The following is a 13428-nucleotide window of genomic DNA, read 5'->3' as shown; positions in this document are numbered from 1 at the left end:
ATGAACAGGGCCTCTGCTGTTGGCCATAGCACAGTCCTTTCCCCAGCTCACTTGCAGATTCTGGAGCATCTGCTTTTGGTCTCTACTCTGCTTTCAGCTTCCAGGTGTAAACTCTTTCTTCCCCTCTCTCTCTAAAGTCAGTTTTTCTTAAGGAGAACCAAGGTCCTGTCAGGATCCTGTCAATTTTACTGACCGTGAGATATGAACCTCATGAACCTTCCAACCCTCCCTTCCTTCAGGAAAACCAACAACAGCCCCACAACCAAAACCTTTAGAAAACATTGGGAAAGTCTATAAAGATCCGAATCTCCTTTCAGTGTTACACAGCTCTCCAGTAGCTTCCATCATTCATTTTCCTCACTGTTTCCAGTCCTTAAACCTGTCCTTTGTGTTTTCCATTCCCCTGCCATCTGCTTCCAACCCTCCTTCCACATGTGGCTGATTTTGAAAAGGTAGAGAAATGGGCCAAGTGTCTTCTATTGTGGTCTAACCAGGCACCTTCAAATTTCTTCAGCACCCACATTTTCCACTGACACCAACCTTTGCTTTTGCACCAGAAAATTCATAAAGCACTCAAGGTTACAAAAACCACTCATCCCCAGAACAGGTACAGCTCGAGTTTGAACCACAGAAAAGGGTCAAACATGTTCTTTTCACACCAGTTAGCTTTTTCTTCCAATCATCTCAGGAGGAGCCATGAAAACCCTGTCCACAGCCAAAGTTCTTGGCTTATCTTTAAGCCTTGCATGCCCTGAAGTGTTTAATTCAGCCTTCAGTGAGCATTTTTCTTTGCCAACACACCTAAAGAGCTCTTCATTTCCCTTATCTCAATCTATCTGCTCCTTCAGCAGAGCCGTTGTAAATAAGTACCTGGCCACCTTCTTATTAAATTACATGTACCCTCCCTCTTGGAATGGACACCCCAGCCAGTTTATGAGGAAGAAATATGCAGGAAATATCTGCTTATAGTTTTTTGTTGGTTTTTCTTTTTTTTTTTTTTTTTTTTTTTTCTCCCCAGAAAAAGAGAAGGCTTCAGTTCTGCATGACTTTGCCATAGAGCACCACTCCATCTGACTTCTCAAGGTCCCTGCCTTCTCAGGATGGCTGTCAAAAGCCCTTGACACAGCAGTAGCAGCATGCAGAGGTGCATCCACCTCCTTGCTTCTTCTTGAGTTCTCTTATAGCTGTAGGAGCTCCATTTTATTCTTCATCTTGGAGAGGCCTTTTGCTGGCTCCAAGGGCTGCTGAGATCTTCCTCAGCTGACATCCTGATGGGGTCCCCAATAAAGGTAAAAAAACCCATATGGACTGTATGGGAAGAGTGTAACTTGTCTAATGACCCAGCATAAGAACCAGAGAGCATCTAAGTTCCCACTGAATATTTAGAACTGGTTTTGCTCCTCTTGTCTTGCACAGCTGAAAGATGACAGCCAGTCCTGCTGAAGAAGGCAGGTCCAAGGATGTCCATCTGCTTATAATAGAGGGATTTGATGTTCAGAAATGCCCTAGGTTTTCTTTCATGCTTCTCCCTTTGCATGGATACCCTAACAGGAGGATGTCACACCTCTTCCCAATCCTTTCTCATAATCTGTTCAGATCTCTAGAGGTTCACCTCACTCTCTTTTCCTTTCTTCCCCATTTTCTCTGCCTCTCAGTGGTTCCACATCTAAGACTTGGAAGACGAATCTCAACCCCACAATGAAGAAGGGGACAAGTTGTGTAAAGCTGTCTGTCTAAAAAGATGAACCCTCAGGAAACACCCATGGTATTATGAGATGAAAATCCTGAGATGAAAATGGTGGCTGGGGAAGTCTTCATAAATCATGTCAAGCTATAAAAAAAGCCAGCAAGGGCTGTGTCACATCTCCCTGGACATGGCCAGAAGGGCTCACAGAGGAGATGCTTGAAAGTGACGAGTGGAGACTCCTTTCTCCATCCTGTAACAACAGAATTAGGCCATAATCCCCCATCAGCAGCTAAGGTTGACCTGCAGGGACTTCATTTTATTTCAGCCTGCCTAGAAACACACTTGGAGAGAACTGAGCTACTCAGAGGCTGGGAAGTTTCCAAAAAAATGGAGACTTCCATGAATGGCCAAAAGGCACTTGGAAGTTCAAGAGAGCCACAGGACAGGATCAAGTCAGCCTTGATTCAGTTCCCAACAACAAACATGGATGAGGAGCTATGGTGTCCACTTATGATGGACACTTGGAAGCTGGGAAAGATGCTCCAGAGCATCTCAACCAGCTCTGAGGACCAGGCATAGGAGATGAAGCTGAGCCTGCTGTGTGCTCTTTTACACTCCCAGAACTTACATTGGTTCCCAGCCTCCATGAAATTCTTCTGTAGAGCTGATCCAACAGCCCAGAGGCCTGGTGGGTGGACAGGCAGAAAAATTAATGGATCTACATTAGTTTAATTGCATTTTTTTTTCACAGAAAAACACCAATATTCCAGCACGTGTTGTGATCATATTTCTCTTTTCCTGAGAAAATGAAAGCAGTACTCTGAGAAATTTTAGAAAGGAAAAAAAGGAGAGGGAACTTGCTAAACCCCATCATTTTAAATGGAAAAGGAAATAATTCTGCTTACTAATGACCCGCTTAAATGGAAGAGATTTTCTTCTATGAAATTAAAACTTTCCCAAAGCCAAACAATTACAGAATGTGGGCAAGAATGAAATTTCTAATTCATGTTTTAGTTGAAAACCTGAAAACCACCTTTACACGGATCAGCAGAGCAACGGGTTTAGCTTTAGAAGACATGAATCAAGGGATAATTTTGAAAAATACTTTTGGATTTTGAGGCAGGTGGGTTGGTAATAAGCAAACCAAAGCCTAAGCACTGTAACACTAACAACAGAAGCCACATATTTTAATTCAGAAGTTGTAAGTGTCTGCAACACTGATTGCAGTGGGGCCTTCAACCCTTGAGCTCTGAGATTCTGGCTATCAACAGAGTATTCCTAAGGGGTAGAACTCTTAGGAGAAGAAAAGAGTTAAGAAATCTAAGCTTGTTTTTATCTCAAATATCTGTCCTTCTATAATTTTTTTTTCCAGTCTGGAAAAAAAAAAAAAAAAAAAAAAGAAGAAAAAAGAAAGAACTGAAACCTCCTGGATTAACTGTTCTTTCCACTAGTTGGCTGTTTCTTCTTTCATCCTAAAGTACAGCACAATAGCTATATTTAAATCTTTTTTTCTCTCCTAACCCAGAAAGTATGTACATAATTGTGTGGCCGGGTCCAATCCTGCAAACACAGAGGCATGGAGGTAACTTTTCTCCCATGAATAATTCCCTCACCCTTGCCCTGCATTAATAATAATAATAATGATGGTGAGGATGATGCAGCAGTGGATTTCTCTAGCACCTTTCATCAGAGGATCTCGAAGCGTGGGACTCATCTCACCTGACTTTGACCATTTAAAATTTAGGCATCTCAGCCAAGTTACCTGTCTACCAGAGTCCATGGAGCAAGATCAGCATCTCCAGAGGGCAATTCAGCCCATCCTAAGATAGGTGCCTGAGATAGGTGGGCTGAATCACTGGAGATGCCTAGGAGGCACCACTGGCTGTGGAAAAGTGATGAGCATAAACTAAACACCTTGTTGTTAACAAGCTGAAGGTAGGGACCAGGAATCTCAAAGTTTTTTTTGCTGAGTCTCAGAAATCCCTGGAGGGCTGGTAACAGGACACCAAGGAAAGTCTTTGCTGAGAGATGGATCCTAGAATCCTGGAATGGGTTGGAGAGGGCCTTAAAGATCATTTAGTTCCAACAATTCCCTGCCATGGTCAGGGACACCTCCCACCAGCCCAGGTTGCTCCAAGCCCCATCCAACCTGGCTTTGGACACTTCCAGGGATGGGGCAGCCACAGCTTCTCTGGGCAACTTGGGCCAGGGGCTCACCACCCTCACAAGAAAGAATTTCTTCCCAGTATCTCATCTCAATCTCCCCTTTTCTAGTCTGAAACCATTCTCCCTCATCCCATCCCTCCAGCCCCTTGTCCCAAGTCCCTCCCCAGCTTTCCTGGAGCCCCTTCAGGCACTGGAAGGTGCTCTAAGGTCTCCCTGGAGCTTTCTCTTCTCCAGACTGAACACCCCCAACTCTCTCAGCCTGGCTCCAGAGCAGAGCTGCTCCATCCCTTTCATCATCTTCATGGCCTCCCATGGATTTGCTCCAGTAGGTCCATGTTTTCTTCAGGATAGCAGCTCCCTCTAATATGGCAGCTTCTTTGTAACTCCCCAAAAGTAGTTTGGGTCCAGATTTAGACAATAAAACACTCAATGGCAACTTTGAGTGGATGCTAGAAAAGTAGAGTGTAATTATCTGAGCTGAGGTTTGGCCAAGGCAGTGAATTCCCACAGGAACTAAGGCACACCACAACACTCAGCACCTTCCACTCAAAGTGCAAGAGATGTTTCTTTGACTTTGTCTTCCCTTAGGATCTACAGAACGGGATGGAAGAGGACAGAACATGAGTATTAACAACTGGTTCCTTGCAAAAAGTCTCAGGAACTCTTTAATTACCCCAGGCAATTAGCACCTCTCTTAGACATGTCATCTGAAAAACAACCCATCCAGCAGAATTATGGCCCCTCAAACCATGTTTTCAAGCCTGGCTTCAGGATACAGTGACCCTGCTATTTTTTTTCTTATACCACATCCTACATATGGGCCTTCTCCCTGGAGGTTTCTCTGCTGGGATTGATCTGTCTCCATCCAGCTCCATTTATCTTCTAAGATTTCCTGGGATCCCAGCACAGGGTATTAGAGTTGTATAATCCTTAACATTTTAATCTGCCACCTACACTGCAGTTTATGAGAGCTGTAAACCTCGTGGTTATTATGAACTCATCTAATGATATTGCTGATGGATAAATTTACCTGGGATGAGGAACAACAGTTACTTGGAAATGAAAGAAAAGTAATTTAAAGTTTCATGTAAACACCTTTGCTGCTTTCCTCCTGGCTTCTCCCAGCCTAACCCCTATCAGGGTTTCATGACAAATGGAAAGTATGTGTACATGTGTGCTTGCCATGGAGTGACTGGATGGCCTGGGAGAGGACCTGCCTCTTTCTGCCCAGAATGCTTCAAGATCTTGGGAACTGGGACCCAGTTTTAGGCTAAAATAGATCAAATTTGCTGCGCTAGGTGTGTCAAATTAAGGGAATGGAGGGAAGAGAGAAGGCAACATCTTAGGCAATGAAAAATGCCTGCAGTATTTAAAGATATTTAAATGAATACTATGAATTTCAATAATAATTAGGAGTGTGGCTGGTCTTAACCCTCCTAGTTTCCCCCCACACACACCCCCAAAGCATCCCAACTTGAACCTTTTTAAAATGATCAGCAATATAAATTACATCTTGTGGTTTCAAACCTCTCATTAAAGCTCATCCCCCTGCACTGAGGTCTATTCTGGGCTCTGGCAGTGCTAAATACCTCGGAGGACTGGGCTCAAAGACCTCAGATCCTTGTGAAGATTGGATTTGGACTTCTAAATTGCTTAAGTGCTGAAGTGCTTGGGGGGAATTTGATCCTGAAACTCCTCAAGGATGGAGCCAGTTTGGAAACGAGAAGCCTGGATGGAAAACCTGCTGGTGGTGAGGTAACCCTGCAAGGACAACAGGATTTTTTTTCTGTCCACTGGTTCACTACGACTCAAAGTCACTTCTGTTTCTCACCCTTTCCCCCAAGGATGGGTTTTGGAGGGTTGATTTGCTCCCGCCAGACACACATCCCCTCACTTGTTTGTGCACACACACACACACACATCTGTGAGCTCCTTCTTTGCCTTTCACTGAGTCATCAGGCTCACCAAATGTGTGAACTCACGCTATAATGTTCTCCCAGAAAAATAACAAATTGATTTCATTTTTACAGGCTACAGCATGCTATATAATTGGAGACACTGCCTTGTCAACTCAGACCGGTCTGACCCGACCAGAGACATTGCTTACAGCTGTTTACGGAGCCATAAAGTTTCCTCCTCTTTGTTTTTCCTTCCTTTTGCACTCTCTCTCTCTCTCTTTCTCTTTTTTTTTTTCTTCCCCTTCTCCCTCTAATGAATCCTACAACTACTTTTTGTTCTGGTCATAAAATACTCTTAAGGAAAAGGCAGGAAGCTTTGATTTAGAAAAGCACTTCAAGGTAAAATGCTGGAATCAATGGGACCTAAGCACATATTTAAAACCAAGTATGGGGTTAGGGACTTGTATTACATCAGTAAAAAACTTTCTGTTATACCTGAGTGTGCTTTTTTTTTTTTTAATTTTTAATTATCGATACTAAATTAACAGTTTTGATTGAGCAATCTCAGGCACCGTTTCCTTTCCAGACCCAGAAACTGCCAGTAAGGGCTGGGTATATCTTTTTTTTACATGAATCCATTTCCCATAAACATAAATATGGATGTGTGTACATATAAATATACTCCAACCTTGAAAACTGCTATTTTTCACATAACCATTTTGTTTGCCACTATTGCCAAGCACTCCGAGTAAGTTTAAATTTTCTGAGCATTATAAAAACACAGCCTTATGTGAGGGTGTTTTGAATACGATTTTACTTGGTAAAAAAATCTTTTATGTTTCTTTTAAAGCACTCAGACCCTCAAAACTTAAGTAGATTATTTTGACTTCTATGGCAAAACAATTTCTGATCAAGTGCTTGCTTTTCCAGCCATGAAGAAGCAATTCCATTTTGAACTCCCAAACTGAAAAAAATTAAAATAAAATAGAAAAGGATGAAGATGCCAAACCTGAGAGAGCTTTTGATCTAGCTGCACTATCCATCAAAATCCCATTTAAGTACTTTGCAATAAATTATAGTTGTGCTTCCTTTCATATCACACATTTCTCACCAGATCTGCTCCTCCTCTCTTCTGAAATGCCACAAGACTCATTTCATCCAATCCCTCTGAAAAGTTCAGGGTTTGATCAATACTGAGTCAACTGTCCCAAAGTCACCTGTAGGTACAAACACATCTTACACCCTCTTTGAGGACCTTTTCTCTATGCAGGATGGACTTGGGATTAAGGAGAATTTTTCTCTGGATCTCGGTCCCAACGCATAGGGAAAAGGGACATGAAAGTCAGTCAGGGAAGACAAACTTTTCCCCCAAAATACAATGAAACTTTTAAAGTTTATGGTTTTCTTTGAAAAAAAATATTAAAAATGGCAAAGAGCAAAGGGCAGAGACCTCCTTAAATTCTTCTTCCTTCTATTTTGGAAAAGATTGGAGCAAAAGGTGTTGTTAGACAACAGAGAATCCAGAGGCAGGAAGGCCATGAGGACCACCTCAACCCAAAGGGAAGTCAACTCTTATTTAGAGCTCAATTCTTGCAGGACTGTCATGAGACAAAAGCTCAGAGGTTTTTTTTCTTTTTCTCCTTTTATTTTTCTCTGTTTTTCTTTTTTTTTTTTTTTTTTCTTTTTTTGCTGCTTATAAAACTGTTTTTTAAAACGGAACAGCAATTTTTTTTTTGCTGCAAGAGAACAACTGGATTACTTTTTTGTTTTTGCAAAGAAGCTACTTTGCATGGGAAAAAATCCTCATGGCTCCTTGACATGTTTCAGCTAGATCTCAGTAAAATTAAGGAGGTACAGACTGATGAGTCGCTCAGAGGTACAGGAAAAATGCCAGTGTATGTCCTGGCATTTGGATATACTTTGAGAGAAAAAAAAAAAAAAAAATGCCCTCAAAGATCATCTCTCACAACAGAAAGAACAACAAGAGCAATAAACCTGATGCAGAGAAAGAAGAGAAAGATTTAATTTGCTTTACCATCATTTGCAAGAAACCTCTGCTCTGCTGAAAGGGATGCTTTGGATCCCCAAAAGAGGCTGGGGAGGTCCAGCCAGAAGCAAAACCCCTCAACTTCTTACATCTATGGCAATGACCTAACATAAATTCCACATTTTATAATGTGGTTTTGGGTTGGGAAGCCCTTTATTTGTGTCTTGTGAACCTATTTGCAGCCACCTTGCTTTTCTTGGCCATCTTCTCCAGATTTTTAAGCAACACTCACTTCAAAAGTCTCTGGATCACTAAGTGAAAAAAAAAAAAACAACAGTGATTTGGATAAAAAGCTCTTCAGTCTTTTGAATAACCAAGCAACAGACCTGGTCTGTTTTCCAGCAACAGAGCTGGAGAACCACAACACCACTTGAGCATCACCAGACCATGCAGAGAAGGACCAAGCCTCCTCCAGGCTCCTCTCCCTAAACTTGTTGGAATTTGGTGTTTGCAGGCTTGGAGCTTGGGCTTAGAGAGCTTCTTCTCCCAGTGACTCAGCAGATGTGGTGCCTTGATGTTCCTCAGAAAAAAAACAAAACCAAAACATAACTGTTCTCAGTGTGATAAGTGACTCAGTGTATGGCTGAAACAAAGCTGGTGGTGGGCAGGCTGATGAATGGGGGAAAAACTCAGGTTTGGGAAGAGGAATAAAGCAGAAGAGGTAGGATTCAGAGGGGAAAAAAGATGGGCAGAGAGTTTTCCTTGGAATGGGAGAAACCAACCCAAATCCTGACTTGGAGGACGAAATAAGATGCTGGGTGAAGACCAAAATAAGCAGAGCAGTGAGCAAGGTTTCCCTGGATAGTGAGGGGGGAAAAAACACCCCCCAGAGCTTGGGGCAAGGAGCAAAAGACCTCTCTGAGGATGGCAGCACCTGCAAATCTCTCTACCCAGCACTGAGACTTAATGATTTCTTTCTGAAAGAGGTTGGGGCAAGGCAGACAGGCTGCCAGATAGTGATCAGCTTGCAGAGGGGTGATCACTCTTAGGCAAAGATACCAGCTTTGACATGCAGCAAGGGAAGCAGCCAAGAATTTGGGGAAAGCAATCCCAGCTTTCTGCTCCACGTTTCCCTGCCAAGTTACCTCCTGTGTTTACTTTAGAGACCAGAGATGAGCCCTCCTCTTAATAATAATAATAATAATAATAATAATAATAATAATAATAATAATAATAATAAAAAGCTGGAGGGTCACTTGGCTTAGCAGATGGATTCCTTCCAGCTTGGATTTCTCCTCCTTTACCTGCAGAACTGATGTAGCTGGGGGATTATGCAATGTTCATAATAAGGTTTCCCAGGAGATCTGATCAGTGGCAAGAGGAGGCTGCTGTGGGAAGGAAACTCCACCAGAGACAAATCAAATCGACCCCTGGATCTCATCTGGGACCTGTGGATTTTCCTTGGGTCTAAGGAGCCACAGGGACCATGAAGCTCTCATGGATGCAGCAGAAGCAGCTCTGTCTCACCAAAGAGCAATCAACCTGGCTGCTCTCTCTCTATTTCTTGGCTTTCCAAAGCTTGTAGGTCTTAAAAATCTAGTGGTGCCCATTAGAGCAGGGAAAGAGACAGAAAGACTGCAGGAATGTTCTCTTGCATTTATTTTCTCTTAGTAATGACTCAAAACCTGAAGCTCTGGGTGTGATCGTGCTGAAATCTTCAAACTCCTCAAGCCCCTGAAAGCATTTTGTGCATTTTTTGCAATTCCTTCCATGATCATAAAATCCTAAAATGGTTTGGGTTGAAAGGGACCTTAAAGATCATAAAGTTCCAGCTCCCTGCATGGGCAGGGGCACCTCCCACCAGCCCAGGTTGCTCCAAGCCCCATCCAACCTGGCCTGGAAGATTTCCAGGGATGGGGCAGCCACAGCTTCTCTGGGAAACCTGGGTCAGGGGCTCAGCACCCTCACAGCAAAGAATTTCTTCCTAAGATCTCATCTAAATCTCCCCTCTTTCAGTTGGATGCATGGGTATTGTACAGAACTCCTAAACCTCTCTCATGGTTAGGTTCAACCCATTAAGGTATTTTTTTAATTATTACTTAAAAATAGCAAAAAACTTTTTTTTCCAGTACATATAGCTCATTTTCAGCATTATAGTTAGTTTTTTTCAGCATTTTATTTCCAGCATTACAGTGTTTCACTGTAGTCTTGCATGCAGTAGACCACTGAAAAATAGAAACCTAAAGGAGATATTTTGCCTGGCCAGAAACATCTAACTGAACAAATCACAAATCACTCAGCATTTTAGCAAATGTTTTGCTTAAGACAGAAATTTCCAACTCACCATCTTGTCTAGAAATGGGAAAGTTCAGTTTTCAAAGATTTTTACAGCAACAACACCTGGAGTGGTAATCCAGATGCTACAACTACTCTGCACAAGTAGAGTAGAAGGCTCTGCACAACTTTGGCTTCTGCTACAGTGCTCAAGTAATTAATTGATGGCTTCAAAATTGAAAGTTGGAACCCAGCAGGAACAATTTTCTATTTTACACAAAGCAGGAACACCTGGAGATGTGACAGCACATGGGTTTTGAAGGTTTTTAAGCACTTCACCTCCATTAACACATTGAGGACCAAGGAGGAGAGCAGAGAGGAAGCTTCCTTAAGAGCAAGGTTGAAAATGGAAATGGAATCAAAATCATGAACACAAGAAGATGTTCACCCTTGATGCCACCACCAGATGTTTTCTCCCTTCTGTTCCCTTCCCTTCCTGTGTGTACCCACCCAGAGCCACACCTATTGACACATCCCTGTCTGTGGAGGAATAATTTACAATTTCTCTGCTCTACTGCACCCCAAGCATCAACCAGAAGCATCAAGTGCCCTCAAGGAACATTTTCTTACATCTTTTTTTTTGTTTTTTTTTTTTTTTTTTCCTTCCCCTATCAATATTGACTAATGATATTTGGAAATCAGAAGCTCAGAACTAGGTGGGGTAGATCTTTCAAAACCTGGAGAGGTTTTGAAAGACAGAGGTCAGTTTGGTTGACTGCACATGGGCATCCTACACCCTTCTAGCTGGGCTTGAGGACCCTGCCACACCTAAAGGACTCAGGTCTTCTTTTGTAGGACCTGTGTGGTAGCTGCCAACTCCACTTGGCACCTGTAGAAGGCTCCATCAAAGCCCTGGGATAACCAGATTATATTTCCCACGTGCCTAATGGAGAGAAAAGGGCTGAGGGGAGACCTTATCAATCTCTGCAGCTCTCTGAAAGGAGGCTATAGAGAGGGGGGTATAGGTCTTTTCTCCCAGGTGAGATAGGACAAGAGGAAACAGCCCCAAGTTGCACCAGGGGAGGTTTAGATTGGATATTAGGAATGATTTAGAAATGATTTATTTACTGGAAGGGTTGTCAAACCCTGGCTCAGGTTGGCCAGGGCAGTGGTGGAATCCCCATCCCTGGAGGGATTTCAGAGCTGTGGAGATGTGGTGCTGAGGGACATGGTTTAATTTCCCTTGGCAAATGTTGAGTTAAATGTTGGACTGGATGATCTTACAGGTCTTTTCCAACCAAAAAAAAAAAAAAAAAAAAATTAAAAATTCTGTGTTTCTGTGATTCTAAGACACAAGTAACTTGGCCTAGTTCAGGCATCTGTTTCAAGGTGGAGTCGTGTGCCAGACTCAACTTGCTATAAAAGATCAATACTTCAGGTGTGAATTACTGACACTGCAGGTGTTCAGTGAGGTGAATCCCATCTTGAACTCAGGATCATGTGGTCAGGTGTAAAACAGGAGCCTTCTATTCACCCCTACCAAACCTTTCAGCCAAACAAAAGATCTGGTTCTGGAGGAGCTCCAGAGAGAGTTCCTGAGAGGAGAAGGTGGGTTGCAGTGGGGTAGGAATTCCCTCCCTGGGAAGCATAATGGGTGCTGGAAGAGATGCCTAAGGCCAGAAATTCTCAAAGTAGCCTAAACCAGAAGGAGTTTCTTACTGAGAGAAGAAATCCTGAACTGAAGATTCAGGACCATTCCTTTCACTTGCCTGGCAACACGGGCAGGAGAAGTGGTGAGAGACAATCACAAAAGTCTATGAATTCTGCCAAAAATTCTCCAAGAAAAGAATAGCTTTTTCTTATGATTTTCTCTCTAGCAGCACTGCAATCTTACTGATTCACTGCAGACACTTTCCAAGCCAGGCCACCCATTACCTTATCTCCCCTACGCCACTGCCCATTGCATCTCAGCCACTGGATTCACCTGGAGCAAACCCAGCAACTTTTGCTCAGCTGAATTTTTTTTCCTCCAGAAAGCTATCCAAAGATATCCAGAGATAGGGAATCTACCAGTACCCCCTGGGGAAGTTCTGTGATGGCAAACCACCTTTGCTGCTACGAGCTCCTAGGGCTACAGAAGCCAAGCCCTGGCAGCAGCAGTCATAGACCACGGTGCAAAGAATTATGGTTTTCCAGAAATGGACCTTGCTGGGGCTAATTTGGACTCCACTGAAATCAGTAAGACCCCAGTCCTGCCTAGAAGAGGAAGCCAAAAGGCAAAGACAATCAGTCTGCTGGAATTTTTAATCTGTTTTTTTGTTTGCTCCCTGAGAAAGAATAATCAGAGGTTTTGCCCTTTCCCTGCAAGAGATCATTTATTTCTACTGCTGGGGAAAAAAAAAAAAAAAAAAAAAAAAGGGTTTATAAGTAAAAAATAGTGTTGGATCTCCCCTGGAAGTGCTTCTGCTGGGTGTTCAGTTTAATGGGGGTGATCTCACCAAGTGAAGAGGGAGGTGGTGGTGGGGAGGAGGGGAAGGTTTGCACTGTTTAAGGAGGCTCATGGGGGGGGGGGGAGGATGGGGGGGACCCAAGCTGCCTTCCCCTCAGCTCCCCACTGCACCAACCTCCTTTTCCTTTTTCTGAGCAGCAAGCTGCTGCTGCTGCTGGTGTTATTGACACATATTTCAAACAAGCCCGTGCAAGGGACTGGAGACACATTACATTGCACATGGTGCCCCGGGCCACAGATTCGCCTCCTTACACCGACAGCACGTTTTGCTTCATAAAGAATGTGCAGGCCTTCACCTCGAGCTATTTATCTGCTGTGCTCAGAAGAAATAAAAGAGAAGGGAGAAAGCCCTACATGCCCATCTTGGCTGTTAACCCCCTGCTACAGACTCCAAGAGGATGGCCAAGAGTTGACCTTTCTCTGGGCTACTAAAGGAACCTGGGTGGATGGGTCCATCCCCCATCTTTCTCTGCACCTTGCATTTAGGAAAACAGCTTCTCCCCCTTCTTTTTTTTTTTTTTTTCATGGTCTAGTGGGAGGTGTCCCTGCCCCTGTCAAGATGGTCTTGAAGGTCCCTTCCAACCCAAACCTGTGGTTCTGTGGTTCACACACACGCTCAGCCATGGAGCACAACCAGAGCATCCCCCACTGGAAGAGGAAGCCTATCTGGTGATTAAAAGTTGCTGATACACACCTCTTTCCAGGGTCAGGTTAATCTTCCCTTGCTCTTAGCAACATTTTCCCTCCCTCTTTTTCCCCCTCTCCCCCCCCCCCCGATTTCTCTAAATCTTCCCATCATTGTTATGATAATGATAATAACAATAATTATTATTATTACTCCTTGAACTCCAGTCTGAGATTAGGGCTCTCATTGTGTTCAGAGCTTGATGGAGAAACGTCAAGGAGC

At 43.3% G+C, this 13428-nt stretch overlaps 1 protein-coding gene across 2 annotated transcripts in view; it reads right to left on the bottom strand.

Moving 5' to 3' along the window:
* Nucleotides 1-13428, bottom strand: part of WNT3A (Wnt family member 3A) — a 102039-nt gene that overhangs the window by 50146 nt on the left and 38465 nt on the right. The gene's annotated exons all lie outside the window — the stretch shown is intronic.

Source organism: Heliangelus exortis, chromosome 2 (genome assembly GCF_036169615.1).
Source record: "Heliangelus exortis chromosome 2, bHelExo1.hap1, whole genome shotgun sequence".
Classification (NCBI taxonomy): domain Eukaryota; kingdom Metazoa; phylum Chordata; class Aves; order Apodiformes; family Trochilidae; genus Heliangelus; species Heliangelus exortis.
This window is presented reverse-complemented; position numbering and strand designations above follow the sequence as displayed.